Source organism: Ursus americanus, chromosome 1 (assembly GCF_024610735.1).
Source record: "Ursus americanus isolate L20-20 chromosome 1, mUrsAme1.1.p, whole genome shotgun sequence".
Classification (NCBI taxonomy): Eukaryota; Metazoa; Chordata; class Mammalia; order Carnivora; family Ursidae; genus Ursus; species Ursus americanus.
Window position 1 is genome coordinate 31,794,010 of NC_142127.1, and position 23,502 is coordinate 31,817,511.

At 37.5% G+C, this 23,502-nt stretch overlaps 1 long non-coding RNA gene and 1 pseudogene across 1 annotated transcript in view; both read right to left on the reverse strand.

The window, feature by feature from the left end:
* LOC148110729 (uncharacterized) overlaps positions 1 to 23,502 on the reverse strand; it is a 104,899-nt gene that overhangs the window by 64,738 nt on the left and 16,659 nt on the right. The gene's annotated exons all lie outside the window — the stretch shown is intronic.
* On the reverse strand, positions 17,162 to 18,187 carry LOC123783290 (endonuclease III-like protein 1 pseudogene; annotated as a pseudogene).

Below are 23,502 nucleotides of genomic sequence, written 5' to 3' on the forward strand. Positions count from 1 at the left end.
GGAGAGGAGACTGAGGAGCTAGATTAGGTGCACAGTGGCAGCAGCTTCTCTCTAAGTGTCCAGTCATCACTCCTGCTTTATAAAGAGGTAGAAGACATGTATTGCCTCTGATAATCTGAAGTATAGCCCGAAGGCCTGTGAATGTTGCAAAGATGAAAAAGACATAACTACTACCTTGAAGTTGCATATGATAAAATGTTAGAGCCTATACCCGCAGAAAGTGATTGCACATGTGATGTTCTAAAAGCAAATACACAGCACAACAGAGTTAAATATACCTCTTTATATAGCCCATTTAAGGAAAAATAAAGATTACTACCATTTCAATCAACAATATAAAACTTGTTTGCTTGGTGCAAGCTGTGATAGACATTAAGAAAAAGCTACAGATAATGTGTACTGATTAAAATTAAGCTAATTTAATTAATCAGAAATAGAATATATAAAGCTTTTTTTCACTATTTATGGATTTCAATTTAAATCATTATGTTAGGGTGGTGGGATTAGGTGGGATATCATACCTTTTTGGTATGACGGTAAAGTATTTTAATTTTAAAGCCTGTAGGATAAAGAAATGCAGCTAATTACTGTGTATACAAGAGTAGGGTAAACATCCACTGGGCTGGGACTCAATTAAAGCCCCTGAACTCAAGGACAGAATTTAGTCCAGATCATTTGAAAATAACATCCTCCCTCATAATTATAAGATCAGTGACTGACAAGATAATTAGTATATCTGGTAATCAAGGTAACAGCTTTTACAGATCTAATTAGAGTATATTCTGTTGCTTGGAATACATGCCAAAAGTATCACACTAATCTTCTGTACTTAAAGATGATAGCTGAATCTTAGGAAACCAATATGTATAAGCTGTATTCCTCACTTCATAAATAGTAGAAGGAAATGAATAAATCAATACTAATTATGATTATAGTTTTAGAGCACAGTAAGGACGAAGCAACTACCATTTTAGGAAGAACATCAGTTTGAATTCCTAAAACCCCATCAACTATCTGACTTGTGTCACTCATATCCTTTCAATCTAATTTTCAGATGTGTATTAGAGACAAACTCAGGATACTTACAAATCACAAAGCTAGTATGGTCACCAACCAAAATATCTGTCTATGGTAGCTTGGTCTCATATAGGCTAGTTTGAAGACTGTGCTATGAGATATAGACCTCTGACAACTTTTACAGTTACGTTATCTGTTGCTTTGCCTGCACACCTTGTCTTTGGGTCATAGTGCCTTCATTTTCCTTTGGAGAGTCCTCCCATCCTGATAGTGTACAGTCTGGGTGGGACTGTAGAATTTATATTCCAAACTTGCCTGTCACAGACTGAGTTCAAGACCAAGATAGTCAATACCTATACGCCATTCCTTGCAAAGTAGTAACATGTCTAAGAATGAGAATGTGAGCCAGGCAAGGACAAGAAGAGTACTCTTCATGGTTGATATAATTGCTAAGTCAGAATGGTGGTCATTTTTGCTACTGAGCCAGGTAACACATGAGAGTTAAGCCACCAAAAGAAAGCAGAGCTGAGGCTCTATCTGTAGAGAGATACATAGAGAGCTCTAATAACATTGCTTAAATTTCAAACCTGTGTGTGCCAAAAAGATTCACCCATCAAAATTCCCACTAAAAAGATCAAAATACTCCTTTGCTTAAGCAAGCAACAAGAGAATCATGACTGATACAACCTGCCTAGTATTTCTATGCCTTGGTTTCCTGGTTTGTAGAATTGAACATGAAAGTTACTATTTTACAGAATTATTGAAATTAAAACAGTTGTTGTTTTACGCCTTATAGTATTTGTGGTGACTATGAAATAAGTGTTAATTTTATCTCCACTTTGCAGATGAGGAAAGTGAAGCTTGGAGAGGTTAAGGAATTTGCCCAAGGTCATTTATTAGTCAGGATAATCAGCATTAATTAATGTAAAAATATCTCTAAACATCCTATAATGAGGTGCCTTTCTTTCCTATACAAGAAGAAGAAGATAATCTAAACAGGCCTACATTTATTAAAGAGATTTAATCAATAATTAATAACTTTCCAAAACATTAGAAATCATCAGACCCAAAGGTTTCAAAGGTGAATTCTACCAATCATTTAAGGAAGAAATTATATCTATTCTCTACAATCTCTTTGAAAAGATGGAAACAGAAGGAATATTTCCTAACTCGTTCTATGAAGGCAGATTACCTTACTATCAAACCAGGCAAAGAAATTACAAGAAAACTACAGACCAATATCTCTCATGAAAATAGATGCAAAAATCCTCAACAAAATAGAAGGTATAAAAAGAATTATACACCATGACCAACGGGGATTTATCCCAGGGGTGCAGGCAGGTACAATGTTCAAAAATCAATTAATATAATCCATTATCTCAACAGGTTAAATAAGAAAAATCACATTATCGTATCAACAGATGCAGAAACGACATTTGACAAAATACAACACACATTCATGATAAAACAACAACACTTGGCACACTAGAATAGAAACTACCTCAACTTGATAAAGAACATCTACAAAAAATCTACAGCTAACGTCATACTTAATGATAAGAACCTAGAAGTTTTCCCTCTAAGACAGGAAGAAGAAGGGAAAGATGTTCTCTCTTGCCACTCTTTTCCAACATTGTGTTGGAAGTCCTAGCTAATGAAATAAGACAAGAAAAGGAAATAAAAGGTATATAGACTGGGAAAGAAGAAATAAAACTTTGTTCACAAATGACATGATTGTCTAAGTAGAAAATCCAAAAGAATCAATAAAAAAGCCTCTTGGAACTAATAAATTAGTTGCAAGGTTGCAGGATATGAAGTTAATATATAAAAATCAATTGCTTTCCTATATACCAGCAATGAAGAAGTGACATTTAAAATTTAAAACAATTCCATTTGCATTAGTACCCCAAAAAGAAAATACTTAGGTGTAAGTCTAACAAAATACAAGATCTATATGAGGAAAACTACAAAACTCTGATAAATGAGAGAGGGGAGGAGGCAAGATGGTGGAAGTGTAGGGGACCTCGTTTCATTTGGTCCCTTGAATTTAGCAAGATAACTATCAAATCATTTTGAACACCCATGAATTCAACCTGAGATGTAAGAAAAGAATATCTGAAACTCTACAAGTAGAAAAGCAACCACTTTCTGCAAGACAGGAGGTGAGGAGAAGTGAATCAGAGGGGATATGGAGGAGGGAGCCTAAGTAAGCCGGTTACCGGAAAATGATATAACCCTTGAGGGCAAAATTAGAACCCTTAGAAATCTGTTCTAGTGAGAAATATCCCTGCCTGAAAGGTGCTCAGGTGGTGAAAAGGGGCAAAATTCTAGGTGGGACACTGTGGTCTCAGGATCCCCGGGGTCACAGAAATAATGGGGGTGCCTGAGCCAGTGCAGTTCCCAAGCATTGGAGCGGGGAAACTGGTTACCATCAGTGAGCCCAGGAGGGGGCTCTCAGCTCGGTTCGCCATAAACTGCAAGCCGCACTTCGATCAGGTGACTGCTGTCTGTGTGGAGACCAAGCAAAGGACAGGAATGAAGGGCCCCTCCGCCCTTCCCTGGAAGGAGCGGAGCAGGTGTGCATGGGACTGGGCAACAGCTCTCAGGGTGGGGGCCCTGTAAAGGACAGTAACAGACGATCTTCTGTCTTCCCCCAGGAGGGACGGAGCAGGTGCGTGCACAACTTGGCGAACGCTCTCCTCGCCAGGGCCCTACGAAGTGCAGTAACTCAGGACCCTCCACCTTCCGTCACCTTCAGTGAAGGTACACACTGCAGGAGTCTGCAGAGTTTGGCACACACAAAAAGTGAAGACCGTTTATCCCTGAGGGTTTACTGAAGAGAGGGTACTGCAATCTTTCGGCTCTGGGCTAGATATCGGGTCGGCCATTTTAATTTTGATCCTCTAAAGAGGCACAGAAAAACTTCAGGGAACAAAAGCCACACAGAGACCAGCTTACACTGAGCCCAGCCCTCTGGCAAGGGGCACTGCAACTCCGCCCAGGCAAAGACACCTGAGAAGCAGCACAGCAGGCCCCTCCCCCAGAAGACCAACTGGAAGAACAGGTGCGCAGCAAGTTTACAGACCACACAAGACTTTAAAACTCCAGTGTTAGGGGAAAATAGTGTAAAGAATTCATAGAATTCAAGGTTTTTTTCCTCATGATTCATTTATCTTTTAGTTTGAAATTTTCCATTTCTTTTTTTTCTTTTTTCCCTTTTCACCTAGGTTCTTATTTTATCAATTCTTTGTTTTTAAGTCTTTTCTTAACTTTCATTTTTTACATTTACATTTTATAGATATATTCTTCATTTTTGGCTTCCTTTCACTCTATTCAATTTTATTTTTGTACATATATGTTTTGTTTTCTTTACAATTTTGGGATTTAGTGTCTTCTAACACACAGACCAATATATGCTCAGGAACAAGTGGATCACCCTGTTTTGTCCACCCTGTGAGATTATAATCTCTCTCTCCTCCACTTTTTTTTTCTTTTGTTTTTTCTTTTGCTTTTCTTTTTTGATTTCTGACCTCTTTGGATTTATCTAGTGTGTATTTTGCTTGGGTCACAGTTGATATTTTTGATTCTGTTCACTCATTCATCCATTCTTCTTTGGGCAAAATGACTAGAAGGAAGAATTCAGAACAAAAGAAAGAACCAGAGGTAATACTCTCTGCCACAGATCTAATCAATATGGATATAAGTAAAATGTCAGAGATAGAATTCAGGAAAACAACTAAAGTTACTAGCTGGGCTTGAAAAAAGAGCATAAAAGACATTAAAGAATATCTTGGTGCAGAAATGAGATATAATCAGGCTGAAATTAAAAGTGCTCTAACTGAGATGCACTCTAAATTGGATGCTCTAACAACTAGAGTAAATGAGGCAGAAGAGAGAGTAAGTGACATAGAAGACAAGGTGATGGAAAGGAAGGAAGCTGAGGAAAAGAGAGAAAAACAACTAATAGACCATGAAGGAGGCTTCAAGAAATCAGCGATGCCATAAAATGAAACAATATCAGAATTATTGGGGTTCCTGAGGGAGATGAAAAAGAGAGAGGGCCAGAAGGTAACTTTGAGCAATCAGAGCTGAAAACTTCCCTAATCTGGGGAAGGAAACAGGCATTCATGTTGAAGAGGTAGAGAGGACCCCTCCCAAAATCAATAAAAATAGATCAACACCCCAACACAAATTAGTGAAGCTTCCAAATTTCAGAGATAAAGAGAATATCCTGAAAGCAGCTCGAGACAAAAGTCCCTTGCTTACAGGGGTAGGAACATTAGACTGGCAGCAGACCTATCCATAGAGACCAGGCAAGCCAGAAAGGGATGGCAAGATACATTCTGGGTACTAAATGAGAAAAACATGCAGCCAAGAATACTTTATCCAGCAAGGCTGTCATTCAGAATGGAAGGAGAGACAAAGAGCTTCCAAGACAAATAGAAACTGAAAGAATATATGACCATCAAGACAGCCCTGCAAGAAATATTAAGGTGGATCCTGTAAGCAAGGAGAGAGCCCAAGTGTAACATAAACCAGAAAGAAACAGAGACAATCTACAGTAACAGGGACTTTACAAGTAATACAATGGCACTAAATTCATACCTTTCAATAGTTATTCTGAATGTAAATGGGCTAAATGCTCCAGTCAAAAGACACAGGGTATCAGATTGGATAAAAAAGCAAAATCCATCGGTATTCTGTCTACCAGAGACTCATTTTAGACCTAACGTCACCTCCAGACTGAAAGTGAGGGGGTGGAGAACCATTTACCATGCTAATGGAACTCAAAAGAAAGCTGGGGTAGCAATCTTCATATCAGATAAATTAGATTTTAAACCAAAGACAGTAGTAAGAGATGAAGAGGGACACTATATCATACTTAAAGTGTCTACCCAACAAGAAGATCTAACAATTATATTTATGCTCCTAATTTGGGAGCAGCCAATTATATCAACCAATTAATAACCAAAGTAAAGAAACACATTGATAATAATACATTAATAGTAGGGGACTTCAACAGCCCACTCACAGCAATGGACAGATCATCTAAGCAGAAGATCAACAAGGAAACAAGGGCTTTGAATGATACCCCAGACAAGATGGACTTCACAGATATATACACAGCATTCTATCCTAAAGCAACAGAATACAAATTCTTTGAGTGCACATGGAACTTTTTCCAGAATAGATCACATACTGGGTCACAAATCAGGTCCCAACTGATACCAAAAGATTTGGATTATTCCCTGCATATTTTCAAACCACAATGCTTTGAAATTGAACTCAATTACAGGAGGAAATTTGGAAGGAACTCTAACACTTGGAGGTTAAAGTACAACCTACTAAAGAATGAGTGGGTCAATCAGGAAATTAAAGAAGAATTAAAAAAATTCATGGAAACTAATGAAAATGATAAAACAACTGTTCAAAACCTCTGGGATACAGCAAAGGCAGTCCTAAGAGGGCAGTACATTGTAATACAAGCCTCTCTAAAAAAATTAGAAAAATCTCAAATACGAAAGCTAACCTTACACCTAAAGGAACTGGAGAAAGAACAGCAAATAAAGCCTAAACCATGCAGGGAACGGGAAAAATCAAGGTTAGAGCAGAAATCAATGAAATAGAAACCAGAAGAACAGTAGAACAGATCGACGAAACTAGAAGCTGGTTTTTTGAAAGAATTAATAAGATCGATTAGCATCTGGCAAGACTTATCCAAAAAAAAGAGAAAGGACCCAAATTAATAAAATCAAGAATGAAAGGGGAGAGATCATGACCAACATCAAGGAAATATGGGCAATTTTAAGAACATATTATGTGCAACTATATGCCAACAAATTAGGCAATCTGGAAGAAATGGATGCATTCCTAGAAACTTATAAATTACCAAGACTGAAACAGGAAGAGGCAGAAAACCTGAACAGACCAATAACCAGCTAGGAAACTGAAGCAGTAATCAAAACCTCCCCAAAAACAAGAATTCAGGGCCAGATGGCTTCCCAGGGGAATGCTACCAAACATTTAAAGAAGAAATAATACCTACCCTACTTGATTAAACCAACATGATCATGATCCTGGGGTCCTGTGATCAAGCCTTGCTTCAGGCCCCCTGCTCATGCTCGCTTCCTCTCACTCACTCTCAAATAAAAATAAATAAAATCTTCAAGAACTTTCATTAATGACAAGTAATACTTTCATTAATGACAAGTAATATTTGAAAGTCAGTGTTGCTTATTGCAGAAAAGCATCTCCTATTGGTGAATTCAACTCAGTGGAATGTTTTCTCTCCTTGGTCTATGGGATGTCTCCTCAGGGACAGCTTTTGGTGGGAAAATGTGGCAAAAATTAAGCCGGGCGCTGGGAAGTTGAAGCATGTGTGTGTGTGTGTGTGTGTGTGTGTGTGTGTGTGTGCGCGCGTGTGTGTGTGTGTGTGTATTTGTAGAAATGTGAATACCTTACTTGGAATAAATTGAATATAAGAAGGATTATAGTGGCATCCTAAAATGGTGATATTGTTCAATATAGTACTAGAAGTCCTAGCATCAGCAATCAGACAACAACAACAACAAAAAAAATAAAAGGCATCCAAAGTGGCAACAAAGTTGGAGAACTAACACCACCTGACTTTAAGATTTAGTATAAAGATATAGTAATCAATACAAAACGGTATTAGTGAAAGAATAGACAAATAGATGAATGGAACAGAACAGATGATTCACATAAAGAAAGTAAACTGACTTTGACAATAGAGCAAAGATAATAAAATGGAACAAAGCTAATCTTTCCAACAAGTGGTACTGGAATAACTGGACATGCACATACAAACAAACAAACAAAATCACAGACCTTAAACTTTTAACCAAAATTAGCTCAAAATGAATCACTTACCTAAATGTAGAACACAAAACTAGAAAACTCCTAGAATATAACACAGGAGAAAATCTAGATGACTTTGGGTTTGACAATGACCTTATTACATATAACATCAAAGATATAATCCATGAACAAAAGAACTGAGCGGAACTTCAGGAATGAAAGAATTTCAGTGGAACTTTATTAAAATTAAAAATTTCTTCTCTGTGAAAGGCACAGACATAATGAAAACATGAGCCAAAGATTGAGAAAAAATATTTGCAAAATACATATCTAATACACATCTAATAGCCAAAATACAAAGAATTCTTAAAACTGAACAGTTAGAAAACCAACAACCTGACTGAAAAATGAGCTAAAAACCTTAATCGATACTTCACCAAAAAAGATACACAGGTGGAAAATAAGCATATGAAAAGATATTCCGCGACAAAGGTCATCAGGGAAATGCAAATTAAAACAACAATGAGATAGCATTGTGTGTCTATGAGAATGACCAAAATCCAGAACACTGACACTATCAAATTCTGGTGATGATGTAGTGCAACAGAAATTCTCATTTATTGCTAGTAGGGAACGAAAAATGATCTAGCCACTTTGGAAGACAGTTTGGCAGTTTCTTACAAAACCAAACATACTGTTACTATATAATCCAGCAATCACACTTCTTGGTATTTATCCAAAGGAGGTGAAAACTTACATTCAAACAAAAACATGCACGTAGATGTTTATAACATCTTTATTCATAATTGCCAAAACTTGGAAGCAACCAAGATGCCCTTCAGTAGATGAATGGGTAAACTGTAGTACATTCAGACAATGAAATATTATTCAATGTGAAATGAGCTACCAAGCCTTGAAAAGAGACGGAAGAATCTTAAATGCATATTATTAAGTGAAAGACACCAATCTGAAAGGACTACATACTGTGAGATTCCAATTATATTACATCCCAAAAAAGGCAAAACTATGGAGATAATAAAAAGATCGGTGGTTGCCAGGGGTTTGAGGGAGGGATAGATGAACAGGCAGAGCACAGAGAAATTTTAGGGCAATAAAAATACTCTGATACTATAACAGTGGATACATATGATAATATATTTCTCCAAATCCATAAAATGTACTACACCAAGAGCAGATATTAATGTGTGAACTATGAACTTCAGGTGACAATGACATGTTAATGTAGATTCATCATTTGTAACAAATTGTACCACTCCTGTGAGAGAAGTTGATAATGGGGGAGACTATGCATGTGTGGGGGCAGGGAGAATATGAGAACTCTATACTTGCTTCTTAATTTTTCTATGAACTTAAAACTTCTCTAAAAAATAAGTTCTCTCTTTTTTAAAAGGGACACGGTCAGACAGTATTTAATTCAAGTTTTCTGCAATCCTTAAAATTCTCCAATTCTTCACAGAGAACTTGCTTTTTGTTATTTTGAGTGTTACCATATTTTAGTAAAAAGTGAGGTAATGATGAATAAACAGTCACATAGAAAGACTAGAAATTACTATACAACTCCAATATCTTACAAACCTAGCCCAAAAAAAGATCTTTTAATATCACCATTTTAGGATGCCACTATAATCCTTCTTATATTCAATTTATTCCAAGTAAGGTATTCGCATTTCTACAAATACACACACACACACACACACACACACACACACACACACACACACATATGCTTCAACTTCCCAGCGCCTGGCTTGATTTTTGCCACATTTCCCCACCAGAAGCTGTCCCTGAGGAGACATCCCATAGACCAAGGACAGAAAACATTCCACTGAGTTGAATTTACCAATAGGAGATGCTTTTCTGCAATAAGCAACACTGACTTTCAAATAAGTATTACTTGTCATTAATGAAAGTTCTTGAAGATTTTATTTATTTTTATTTGAGAGTGAGTGAGAGAGATAGAGCATGAGCAGGGTGCCTGAAGCAGGGCTTGATCAAAGGACCCCAGGATCATGACCTGAGCTGAAGGCAGACGCTTAACTGACTGAGCCACCCAGGTGTCCCAATAAAAGTTATTTTCTTGACTGATGTTTCATATCTAGAAATGCAATTGATTTTTGGTCTGTAATTTTATTTTTTTTATATCTTTTTCATACCAATTATATCACATTTATGCTGGTTTCATAACCTAAGTTTCTGAGAGGATCTGGGTAAGATTTGTATTATTTCTTCCTTAAATATTTGATAGAATTCTTGTGAAGGCATCTGGCCTGGAGGTCTCCTTGTGGGTAAATTTTAAATTATAAATTTCATTTCTTTAACAAATATAGGGATGTCAGTATTTTCTATTTTCTTCTGTGTCAACTTTTATTTAAGTTGTGGTTTTCCAGGAATTTAACCATTGCATAAACTTGTTATAATATTTCATTATTAAGCTTTTCCTTCTTATAGGATTTTTCATCTCTGCTATTGTTAATTTGTCTGCATCATCCTTCCTCTCCTCTACCTCCTTTCTCTTTTTTTCCCTCTCTCTCATCACCTTTGCAAGGATTTATCAATTTCATTATTCTATTTAAATAATTAACTTTAGCTTTATTGATTTTTTTATTTTATCCTTTTCTTTCATTGATTTCCTACTCACCTGTCCCTTCTTTTTACTTATTTGGGTTTAATTTACTCTTTTATTAGCTAAGAAGCTAATAAACTTTTCTTTTACGATACAGGTGTTTAAAGATAGAAATTTCTTTCAAAGTTCTGCTTTAAATGTAGCCACTCTGGAAAACAGTATGGAGATTCCTCAAAAAGTTAAAAATAGAACTACCATATGACCTAGCAATTGCACTACTAGGTATTTACCCAAAGGACACAAAAATACTGATTTGAAGGGACACGTGCACCCCGATGTGTACTGCAGCATTATCAACAATAGCCAAATTATGGAAAGAGCCCAAATGTCTATCAACTGATGAATGGATAAAGAAGATGTGGTATGTATATATATATATATATATAATGGAATATTACTCAGCCATCAAAAAGAATGAAATCTTTTCATCTGCAACAACATGGTTGGAGCTAGAGTATATTATGCTGAGCGAAATAAGTCAGTCAGAGAAAGACAAATACCATATGATTTCACTCATATGTGGAATTTAAGAAACAAAACAGATGAACATAGGGGAAGGGAAAAAAAAAAGGGAAAAACAAAACAGATGAACATAGGGGAAGAGAGAGAGGGAAGCAAACCATAAGAGACTCTTAACTGTAGAGAACAAACTGAGGCTTTCTAGAGGGGAGGTGGGTGGGGGAGGGCTAAATGGGTGAGGGGTATTAAGGACAGCACTTGTTGGGATGAGTGCTGGGTATTATATGTAAGTGATGAATCACTAAATTCTACTCCTGAAACCAGTATTACATTATATGTTAACCAACTAGAATTTAAATGAAAACTCGAAACAAAAAAACAATAAAAATAAATAAAATCAATCTATATATAATGAGTAGATAAAATATATACCCATCAGTTCAAATAAATCATAGCCTACACACACATACACAAAAAAGAGATGACTTAACATTACTTGGGGGAATAATTTTACATAAGATAAAATTATGCACATTTTATCCAGTCTTGTATTTATACATAGTTTATACAAAAATTTGTAACAAAAAATAAGGATAATTATATATAATATACAAGCAATTAATATATATTATTACTTATAAACAAAATCAAATGTAAAAAAATAAATGCATCTCACACATTTTGATATTTTGTGTTTTATTTACAGGCCATTTAAAATACTTTCTTATTGCACTTGTGACTTCTTCAATTCATTATTATTTTTCAGTATTTTACTTAATTTGCAAATATTTTGGGACTTTCTAATATCTTAGTGTTAGTGATTTCAAATTTAATTCTTTCCTGGTCATAAAACATATTCTGTACTATTTCAATTATTTTAATTATTAAGACTTACTATGTGGTTCAGTATATGGTCTATCTAGGTGACTATTCCACATGAACATACAAAAAATACATATTCTGCCATTGTTGGGAATAGTGTTCTATGGATAGCAATTATATTAAATTTGTTGAGTATATTGTTCAAATCTCCGTTCTTACTGTGTTCTCATCTACTTGTCCCAATATTTGTTTATCCTTTCAATTCTGCCAATTTTTGTTTCATGTAGTTTAAAGCTCTGTTATTATTAGGTACACACAATTAAGATTGTTATATCGTCTTGATGAATTGACTCTTTCATTATGCAATGCTCCACTTAATCTCTTGTAATGATCTTTGCAGTAGTACTTAATTTGTCTGACATTTGATATAGCCCCAAAAGCTTTTCTGTGACTAGTATTTCCATGAAATATGTTTTCTCCATCTTTTTAACTTATTCATGTCTGTATATTTAAGGTGATCATTTGTAAGCAGCATATGAGTTTTTCTTTTAGTACTAATCATTTGTGCCTTTTAAGTTTTTAACATTTATATGGAATATGACTATTGATTCTTAAGTTTTACATTATTGGTTCTTAATTATATTTTAAGTTGTGTTTAAGACTACCATTATGATATTTGTTTTCTATACCTTCTGGTTTGTTCTTTCTTTTTCTTTTCTTTTACTTCTTTTGGATCAAATTTTTATTAATCAGTTTTATCACCCCATTGGCTCTTTAGCTATATCTCATTGTCTTAATGGTTCAGTAGATGTTCTTATGATGACACTATGCATCCTTAACTCATAATAATCTAACTTTACTTAATATTATACTACTCAAAAAATATGGTGTGAAAAACTTGCTATACAATTCAACTACCTCCTTCCTGTCTTTTGTGTTGTTGCTCCACATATAGTATTTGTACATCAATCATAAAACCCCCCAAATTAAATTATTTTTGCTTTAAGAAATTGTGTTAATTTTAAACTTTAAGTTTAATTAAAAAAATATTTACACACACATTTATCATTTCCAGCACTCTATTCCTTCTACAGATCTAAGTTACTGAAACTACAGGATCCTATAGCTTAAACAACTTCCTTTAATATGTCTGTAATGGTCTTTTACTGATGAGTCTCTCAACTTTTGCTTATCGAAAACATGCCTTCAAATTTCAACTACGCACATAATTATCATCATAACTACTTGATTTTTCATCAAATGCTTTAAAAATGTCACTCCATTGTCTTCTGGCTTTCATTTTCTTTCTGATGAGAAATCAGACATAATGTGTATCCTTGCTCCTGTCATTCTCTTGCTGATTTTAATATTTTTTCTTTAGTTTGGATTTCAGCCATTGATAATTATGTACGTGTGTGTGTGTGTGTGTGTGTGTGTGTGTGTGGTGTAATATGGTATGAGCATTCATTCTATGAGAAGCATTCAATGAACTTCTGAGAACTATGGGTTCACTATGTTAATTAAGTTTAGAAAAATTGGGGAACACCAGGGTGGCTCAGTTGGTTGAGCATCTGTTGATTTTAGCTCAGATTATTATCTCAGGGTCATGGGATCGAGTCCTGCATCATTGGGCTCCACGCTCAGAGGGGAGTCTGCTTGAGATTCTCTCTCTCCCTTCCCATCTTTCTAAAATAAAATTAATTAATCTTTAAAAGTTTAGAAAATTTCTGACGATTATTTATTGAAATATTCTTTACAGAACTTTTTTTCTGGGACTCCAATTGTTTGTGGGTCTGCTCTTATTCATTATTTTTCTTTTGATTATGGGTCATATTTTCCTGCATCCTTGAATGTTTCATATGTTTTGAGTTCCAGGCATTGTGTTTAAAGGAATAGAGGCTGAAGTATAAGAATTTTTTGTTTTTAATTTCTAGATAATTTAAGCCTTTTTCTCTATTTGGCAATTAGAACAAGTGGATAAGGATTTAGATTTTTTCAAAGTCAGGTTGAGCTGGGGCTGAGCCATAGCATCGATTAGATTGAGTTCACCTTTGGTTAATCCTTTCTGCACTCTCCTATTCCACTGCTGTTAAGGCCTGACCATTTTGTTCCTGACAGGATTTGAGCTAGATGGGGTGGACCAAGCAGCTTTGGCCTATGTTTAGATTCAATATCTCATTGGTTCTGTTTCTCTAGAGAACTCTAATACCATGGCAAAAGAGATTTTTGCAGATGTAATTAAGTTTATATTCAGTTGACTTTGGCTAATCAAAAGGGAAATCCATCTAGGTAAGCCTGACCTAATTGCATGAGCCCTTTAAAAGGGAAGTGTTCTCTAGTGAGCAGAGGAGGAGGAAGTCAGATTTCTGGCATGAGAAGGAGTTGAAACAAGGTTCTTGGCTTGAAGATAGAAGGGGCCTCATGGAAAGAACCTGAGAGCAGCCTGTAGATGCTATGTATAGTGCCCAGCTGACAACCAGCAAAGACATGGGGACCTCAGTCCAATAGCTGCAGGAAATGTAATTCTGCCAACAAGAATAAGTTTGGAAGCAGGTTCTCCCCCGTAGCCTCAGAATAAGAACTCAGCTCTGCCAACGTCCTGATTTTGACCTTACGAGACCCTGGGCAGAGAATTCAGCCTATTGCCCTGGGCTTCTCACATAAAAGACTATGAGCTAATGAATGGATATTGTTTTAAGCCACTAAGTGTGTAACAATTTGTTATACAGCAATAGAAAACTAATATAGCCAAGACACAAAAAAAATGAACTACACTACCAAGGATAAAGGCAGTTTGGGTAATGGCCACCTGCCCTGATCTGAATACATGTAGCACTACAAATTCCACATTTCAAAAAATACTAATCTCTCTTGTTTACTATTCAAAAGTCACTTGATGTGATGGTCCAAAAAGTATCTTGACCATATGCTGTCTAAAAAAACACTTCTCACAAATCTCTACGTATCTTTCTTTATTCTCACACATATACATTTAAATTTATAATCAGCAGCATAAACTGTCAAGAATCTAGAATGACACTGGCAGTCTAAAGGGTATTGAAACCAGAGTAGTGGGGATTGCCCCTCAGTAGCTGAAGATGCAAAAAGTAAACTTGTTGGTACATGATGGTAACTTACTAGTTCACTCACAGAAACTGTGAATCTCTTTTCTAAAGATTAAAAGAATCTGGTTCTTAGGGACAAAGTTGACATCTGCTAGTACATATGTATTTTGTACAGGTGTCAGAGTATTGTAAATTCAACATCTGCCTTCACTTGTATTGAACAACCTTCTGGTTTTAGCTAAATTGTTTTAGAAGAAGATCCTTATTGGAAACCCAGGAGTATAGTCTTTTTTTTTTCTTAACATTTTGAAAGCATGTTTCCTTTTTAACATCAAGCTGTAGCTGTAAACAGTGGTCTGAAAAAAATAAATGCCCTCCTCAGAGCCTTGTTCACATAACTCAGTTTACCTAACTGTTCTCAACCTGCCACCAAGACAGCCTGTAATTATGGATGGGGACAAGAACAAAGACTTTGGAGTCCACAAGATATAAGTATAAATGCCAACTTTACCATTTGCCAGCTGAATATACAACACCTCTGCATCTCAGTTTTCTCATTTAAGAAGAAATTCCTTTAAGAGCCAAGATGAGGATTAAAGTCAGTCCAGAGTTTCACTGTTCTAATTTAATTTTTAGTACCTGTTTTTATTAGTATTTTTTCTGAAATCGAATTGTTTTGATCTCTCCAGCTGATTCCAAGTTTCACCAAAAAAATTCTTCAATTGCACTTACAAAATTTTTTCTCTTGCTGTTATTTATTCAGAACCTGTTGCTTTGTCAATAGTTCTTTTGACTCATTATGAAGGAATGAATACTAAAGTCACCAGTATGAGTTAAGGACACTTTCTATAATGAAGACCTAGTAGCTTAAAGTAAATTTGGAAAGGTATTTTAAACTTAATCCTTTAGTTGTAATGGGGATATTTAGCATTTTCAATAAAGATTTTATTGGTCCAGATCAGAGGGACCATATTATATTAATAACTTTTCTGTATTTCAGTTGCTGTAACCACTTTATGCCAAATTTTGCTCAATGGTAATCACTATTATAATGATATGGTAGTATTCATTTTCCAGGCTTTACGATGTCCAGCAAATGTCCTTTTTACACACGAAAACCATACTCACCAAGCTCTACTTTATGAGTCTAAACTAGGCTATTCAGTATTTTATAAATTCAAGGCAAGACTCTATATTATTCCAAATGTGACAGCATAGCTTTAGAGGTGGGCAGCCTCCACACAAGTAATCTGCTGATTAGTAAGAGTATGCATATCAGAAGCCAGCAAACTCCAATTTGCATTGGATGCCGGCTGCATAACAACTTATCAGAGAAGCCCAGATAGAAGGGTAAAGAAATATCCCTTCCGTAATTATGAGCATGTGTATGCCAGTGCGAACCTGCATTAGTATGACTGAGCATTCTGGGATAATAAGTTAATGCTATTAAGATTCATTACATATTCCTAATATGCATACCAATGCTTCTTAGCAGTAATACGTTAGATCCCAAGCTCCAAGTCTATGCTGACAAACTCCAGGGAGAATGGAAAGAGGTCCAGCTGGGAATGCCAGCAGATGTCTTTTTAAGGCTTTGCAACATTTTGGGAAAGGTACTTTTGGTGATTGTACATATTACTATTCCAGTATTAGTATCAGGTAATCTTAATTTTCATTAAAAAAAAACCTTTTCTGTTTGGATGCAGACATCTAAGTTATTTGTAAGAATATAAGGAAAATTAATGCTCAGTGAAGAGCTAATTGGTGAGGGCCTACTTTGACTTCAGACCTATTTTATTTGGCTAAAATTTAAACTTGAATGACATTAGGTGGCACTTGCACTGCCTGAGGCCTATTGCTTTTTAAATTTTTTTTAAAGATTTTATTTATTTATTTGAGAGAGAGAAACAGTGACAGAGATAGTGAGAGACAGCACAAGCAGGGAGGAGAGGGAGAAGCAGGCTTCCTGGGATCATGACCTGAGCTGAAGGCAGACGCTTAATGGACTGAGCCAGCCAGGCGCCCCTGGCCTATTGCTTTTATACTGGATTTATTCATTTACACTTCCTGACTGGTCCCTGAAGGCAGCTGAGCTTGATGCTCCAGTTCTAAATGAAGATCTATTTGAGAGGCCAAATGTTTTCTTAAGAGAGGGACCAGGCAAGTGAATGGGACTCTGGATCTTTTGCTTACTTGTTTATGTCAGACTCTGAAAATACACAAATGTGGTATCCTTTTGAGATGGGAAGTGTCTTGATTTGGGAGACAGGAAGTAGAGTTTCATTCATCTATTCATTTAATCATTCAGTAATTCAGATGACCAACATGTATGCCCTTTTTTTTTTTTTCAAACAACTCCTAAGCTTTATTATAAACAGCCTGTGGTTCCCCAGCAAAGGCACACCATAGACTGGCAAGAGCGGTGGCTGGGCCCAGGCTTCACGGCCTGCAGAGGCTCTGCACAGCGGGCACAGGCTTTCATTGAGGCAGGCCTGGCAGCGTGGGTGGACAGGCAGACATGTCTGCCGGTCGAAGCCCACCAACAGTCCGTTGATCTCACTCCACAGCTCCCTGTGAAGGTGAGAGGTCAGGCGAGAGAGCAGCAGCCCCGCCAGCCCTCACCCTGTCCCACTGGGGCAGCCACTCTTCCAGGGCAGCACGAGTCTTCTCCGGGGACTTGGTTGCTGTCTTGGTCCACCCGAGACTGTTGGCAATCCTATGCACGTGTGTGTCCTCCGCAATGCCACACACGGCTCCCCAGGCCACTACCATGGCCAAGTGTGCCATCTTGGGCCAATGCCTGGCAGTGCCACCAGCTCTGCCACAGAAGCTGGGATGGCCCTGCCATAGCACTGCTGCAAGATAGCACTGGTCTGCTTGATACACTTTACCTTGCTCCTCCAGAAGCCTGCGGGGTAGATGAACGTGCCCAGTGTGCTGTCATCTGCCTGCAGAATGCTGTCCACCGTCAGGCCCCAAGCGCGCAGCTGCTGCATGGCGCCTGCTGTTACCTGGTCTTTGGTTTGGCTAGACAGCAGTACCTGGTACCTCCATACCTTTGGGGGTGTGCTGGGGTCATAGCAGTGCTCAGCCCCAGCTGGTCCACAGGTGCATCTTTCCCACTCCTCATGGTGCGAATGTTCACCAGCTGCTGTCACCAGTCCAGGGTACCCAGATTGCCCTCCAGGGTACCATTATTGGGATACGGTAATTAACAAAATAATAAAACTGATCTCCTAAGACTGTTCAATTTGATAATTAGTGTGTATGGGTACAAATCTTCTTCTTTTCAGACTCCTTCGACTGCCTCCATGTGTCTTTCTCTTGGTCAGCACCTCACCGAGCGGCACAACTTCTTCATGGTTAGGTGAAATCCATATCCTAGGGATCTGACTTGCTGAATGGACATGAAGCTGCTGGATGATCCTACCTGGAAGTGTGAAAACCTGAGCTTCCTATAGAGTAAATTTCACCACTGAAAAAGGAGGTATGAAATGAGACGAGGCAGATAAATTCCTCCTCTTTCTCTCCTCATGGACTGCTTCTAGTTCCCAAAGCCTATTTTGCATCTCCGCATTAAAAGAAATTGCAACAGGTAATTTCTAAATGAGCCAAACATCTCTAAACTTCTATAATTTTATGATTCCATTTGGACAGTGTCATGTCTGAATAGGCTTCTTTAGAGGGGAGAAAGGAATTACCATTTGTTGTGCCAAAAGTATAGTGCCAGGCGCTGAGCAATTTACTTTATATACATTATATAGTTTTTATAAATGCCCTGGAAGGCAGGAATTATTTTCTCTAATACCGAAGAAATTAAGGCACAAAAGAGTAATAAATTGTCAAGTACACACAGCTACTAAGAGGCAAGCAAAGGCGAAAAGCCATCTGCCAGGTCCAAAGCCCAGGCTCTCCCACTGAACACACTATTTCACTTTTTAAATTTTAACCTCCTTCCCCTACTCTTCTTTCCTCCATAAAACATCTATTATCCAGAAATCATTCATTGACCCACAGCTATACAAATTTAATACCTCTTTAATTATTTACTTTTTGCCCCCATGGTAAAACATCTAATAATTTAAAGCTATAATATCTCGTTTAAATAGTACATATAGCTGTGGCAAGGGTAACTGACAAGTTTAAAAATTCTTTGACTTAGTATATCACAATATGAACTATAATTCACTTCCTGGATACATTTCAACTAGTACAATATTTCATTCATTGTAGTAATAGCATCCAGCAGTGTCTATTAACCAGCATATCTGTGCTTTGCAGGTACCACTAGAAAAGTGTTCACAAGGTAATCCTCACACTTAAGAAAGACAAAGGGTCTTTCTTTTCATTTTCAAAGAAAGCTTTGTTATATTCAATTTTACTCTAAGCATGTTTATTTTACTATATTTGACTAATTTAAAATTGGTAATGCATACATGGCCTAAGGTAAATCTATCAAACCGAAATATGAAATTACACCAGTATATGACTCACTAGCTTTAGGAAGCATGATATGAAATAGAAAATTACATCTATGTTTTTATGACACAAATTGGGCTCAGTTTTCTTGTTCACTAAATTATCAATATAATCAGATATTAAAAACTCCTCCATGATACAGCTAAACACATCAGGAAGAAAAACATGTTTACATTAAGTATTAAAAATAATGAAATGCTATCCTCAGAGCATAGCTTAAATAAATGTCTCAAAAGTAAAATAATCTTATATATCTGTGCTGGTTCCTACACATTGATTTAATAATTACGGTTCTAACTTAAAACTTGGTCTAAGTGTTGACTGGTTAGAATATTCTGAATGTCCTACTTAAAATATTTGGTTATTGGAAACCTTTATAGTATTGCATTTTTGACTTATTCCAATCATCTAAGAAATCTCAGGGTCAAAAACTGTAAGATGGCATGGAAGGACAGAATGCAGGTAGGACAGAAACATGGGTAACACATCTACTGTGTTTCACTTTTAATATAAAGCAAGGATCCTCATTACTAAACCAAATTAAAGCTTCCAAATGACCCCGTGAGGTCCCCAGAAGCTCAGCCAAGAGTTCTAGTTCCATCAACTATGATGATATAGAGTGTCTACTGAAATGACTCCCAAATGGCTGGATAGCCAGATACCAATACTCCATATCAAGACAGAAGCCAAATTTAGTCTTTCACTTAGCAGGGGAAATAACACAATTATTTTTAAAGTATTTTGTTTTACCCAATGCTTTCTCACTACTGTTCTAGCTATGGCGTAATAAATGTGTTGATCAAAATTTGCAGATTCTTAACGGCCAGAGTCAAAAACAAGAAGGAAAGTCCAAAGCAGATGAGGTCGTCATCAAGCTCACACCTTCCTTCTGCATATCCTCCCCAACCTCCAGCATTCCAGAGTCCTTTGGTTTCCTGCCAGCTTTATAAGAATGCCTTATTTTGGCCTTCGCCTAAGGAGTGGTTCCCAGATCAAGCTATTGTATGACACCTTATTAGAGGAGCTGGTAGGTTATTTATTCATACACAAATAGATATAATGATTCATTTATTCATTCAGTTATTAAGCAAACATGTGCTGAATGTCTTTTTAGCACTAGGCACCACGCTAGTCACTAGAAAAATATTAACATCACCAACTTAGTGAACCCCGTAGTAAGAAAAACCAACCCTTACTCAGTTATCCACAGTCCCACTTTGCTGCATTTTTAAAGAAGTACTTTGTAGATTGTTAACCCAAAGACATAGATACGGACAAAAGAATTTAAACAGAAATATACATGTTTTAAATAAAAATGACTCTCCTAGAATTCTCAAATCCCAGGGTACACACCCATTCCATTTAGAAGATCAGCCTTGAACTTAGCATACAATTGTTCAACAACATGTTAAATGGAATTTGTCCTGTTACCTCGGGATTTGAGATTAAGTCCTAAACGGGACAAAAAGCAATAAATTGCCTTATATTAAAAAAAGTTGCCAAATAGGGGCACCTGGGTGGCTCAGTCACTTAAGTGATTGACTCTTGACTTTGGTTCAGGTCATGATCTCAAGGTTGTGGGATCAAGCCCCGTGTTGGCTCCATGTTCAGTGAGGAATCTCCTTGAGATTCTCTCTTGCCCTCTGCCCCTCCCCCACTTGTGCACACTCAATAAACAAACAAACAAACAAAATCTTACCCAAAAAGCTGCCAAATACATCTATGTGAATTATTAAGGGTTGACAAAAATCAGTCTTCACCTCTAAACACCCCAAAGGACCTATATAAATAACCGACTAGCAATTCCCTAGGGGAAAAATTCAGATTAAGTGGTTACCAGGTCTTGGACACATTTTGACTTTTCTCAGTGGGGTGAAGTAGAGAGGACTCTCCCCTTTTAAAGAAAGTAGGGAAGGTTCTGCAGACTACTCATGATAATTAGAAGGGCCAGAAAAAGAGATGCCCATTTCCCTTCATTGTGAGTAGTCATAAGCTGCAGTTCAAATGCCACTGTGAATACATTCTTGGGAGAGTTTGACATGCTTTCCTTGGATTTGGGAGGCAATGGGGTACCTTGAAACTGGTGCCTGCCTCTACCTTCAGGATTCTGAAGATGGAGATCGGCCAGAGCTGTTGTGCCAGGGTGAGGAGGGGGAGCAGCTGTGGGAGTAGTCTGTACTCTGATCAATTTGGCAAGGCCAGCTCATAAGGACGTCATCCGGGGCGCCTGCGTGGCTCAGTCATTAACTGCCTGCCTTCGGCTCAGGGCGTGATCCCAGGGTCCTGGGATCGAGCCCTGCATCAGGCTCCCTGCTCCGCTGGGAAGCCTGCTTCTTCCTCTCTCACTCCCCCTGCTTGTGTTCCCTCTCTCGCTGGCTGTCTCTATCTCTGTCAAACAAATAAATAAAATCTTAAAAAAAAAAAAAAAAAAAAAAAGGACGTCATGCAAAAACCCAAGCCATCTGGAAAGTACCTGTATTGGTTTCCTGTCACTACTGTAATGAATTCCATCAATTTCCTGGTGTAAAACAACACAAATTTATTCTCTTAGAGATCTGCAGTTCAGAAGCTAAAATGGGTCTGTTGGGCCACTTTCACTCAGAGCTCTAGAGGAGAATCTGTGTCCTTATCTTTTGCAGCTTCTAGAAACTGCCTACATTCCTTGACTCATGTTCCCTTCCTACATCTTCAAAGCCAGCAGTGTAGCATCTTCTGTCCTCTCTGACCTCTCCTTCTGTCCTTACATGTTCTTGATATGACTCCAACCCTTCAACCCCTCTTACAAGGATCCTTGTGATTACACTGGATCCACCTGGATAATCCAGGCTAATCTCCCCATCTCAAGATCCGTAACCTATTCATATCTACAAAGTCCCATTTAGCGTTAACATTCAGATTCCAGGGATTAAGAAGTGGATATATCCTGCCCAAGGAGGCAGCTTGTTGGGTCATAGGGACCCCAGCATTAAGAAGCTTGGAGGTGTAATACTGCAGTGGGTGCATCTCAAATGATTGAGGACAATTTGGTCCAAGTCAGAGCTCTCAAAGGACTTCCAAAATACTACGTATGTCCCATGAAGGATTCAACATCTGAACCTCTGCCCTACAGAGACAACGTTGAATCCGAACAAGTCAAGGCTTCCTTTAGTCAGCCTTCTCCTTCGCCTTGGAAAACCCAGGGGGGATATTTGGGGTTGAAGTGAAGAACTAGGAGAAGTGAGACAACACGATAAACCTTGCCCTCTGGTCAGGCCTAAGGCAACAGGGAGTGAGAGGCTGTGAACTGAGCATGAGATTGATTTAGACAACACTGAAACTTTTATTATCCCAATATGAGTCTCTATTAATAAGATGTGACTCTGCTAATATTGGAAAAGCATGAGTTCTGCCAACAGGGCAACCAAGGGATACGGAAACAGAAATCCTACAGAGCATGTTGGAAGAGTAAGGTTGGAAAATAATTAAGCCCTTTCCTATTTGTAGAAAACAGATTTCAGCCTATTCAACAGAGTGGTTCCAATTGGGGTTTTTTGTACTTTTTTGCATATGTAGCCAAGTCTGTGGCTTTTGATATTTTTCTGCTTCTGATTTCCTATATGTGCCCGCCTAGAAGTGCTCTTTATGTCAGCTGCTGCGGGGTCTGCCACTCCCATACTTCGCAGCGACCTGCCCACTCCAGATCCGCCTATACTCCTAATTATTCAGAGCCTGCCTAATTCTCTAAATGTATTAACAGGCGCTGGATTGACACCTTGTATGTTGTTCAGCAGTTGTTACACTGGCTTCGAAATTATTTCAGCTTGGCACTACAGAGATAATCTGTCACTAATGCAAACTTGTGTATTTACAATATTAGAATCGCTGTCTTGTTATTTTTTCATTACTACCGTATTTTCTGAGTCTTCCTCATTACCATGTGTATTGTTTCATTATTTACATTTTGAATGCTATTATCTCTAAGGCTGTCAGCAGAAGCATTGAGATAATGACGCTGTGGGAAGAGAATTATCTAAATATGGATCTTTCTGCTTACGCTCAAATAAATTATTGTCTAACTCTTCAGATGCTTCTTCTGGGTCCTCATTAAGACACTCGTGGCCTCGGGGAATTATGGAGCATCAGCTGCCTTTGTCTAAGTGTCTGAAGGTACAGAAACAAACTAGAGGTAGAGGAACCGATCAGGACTTGAAGTGAAGG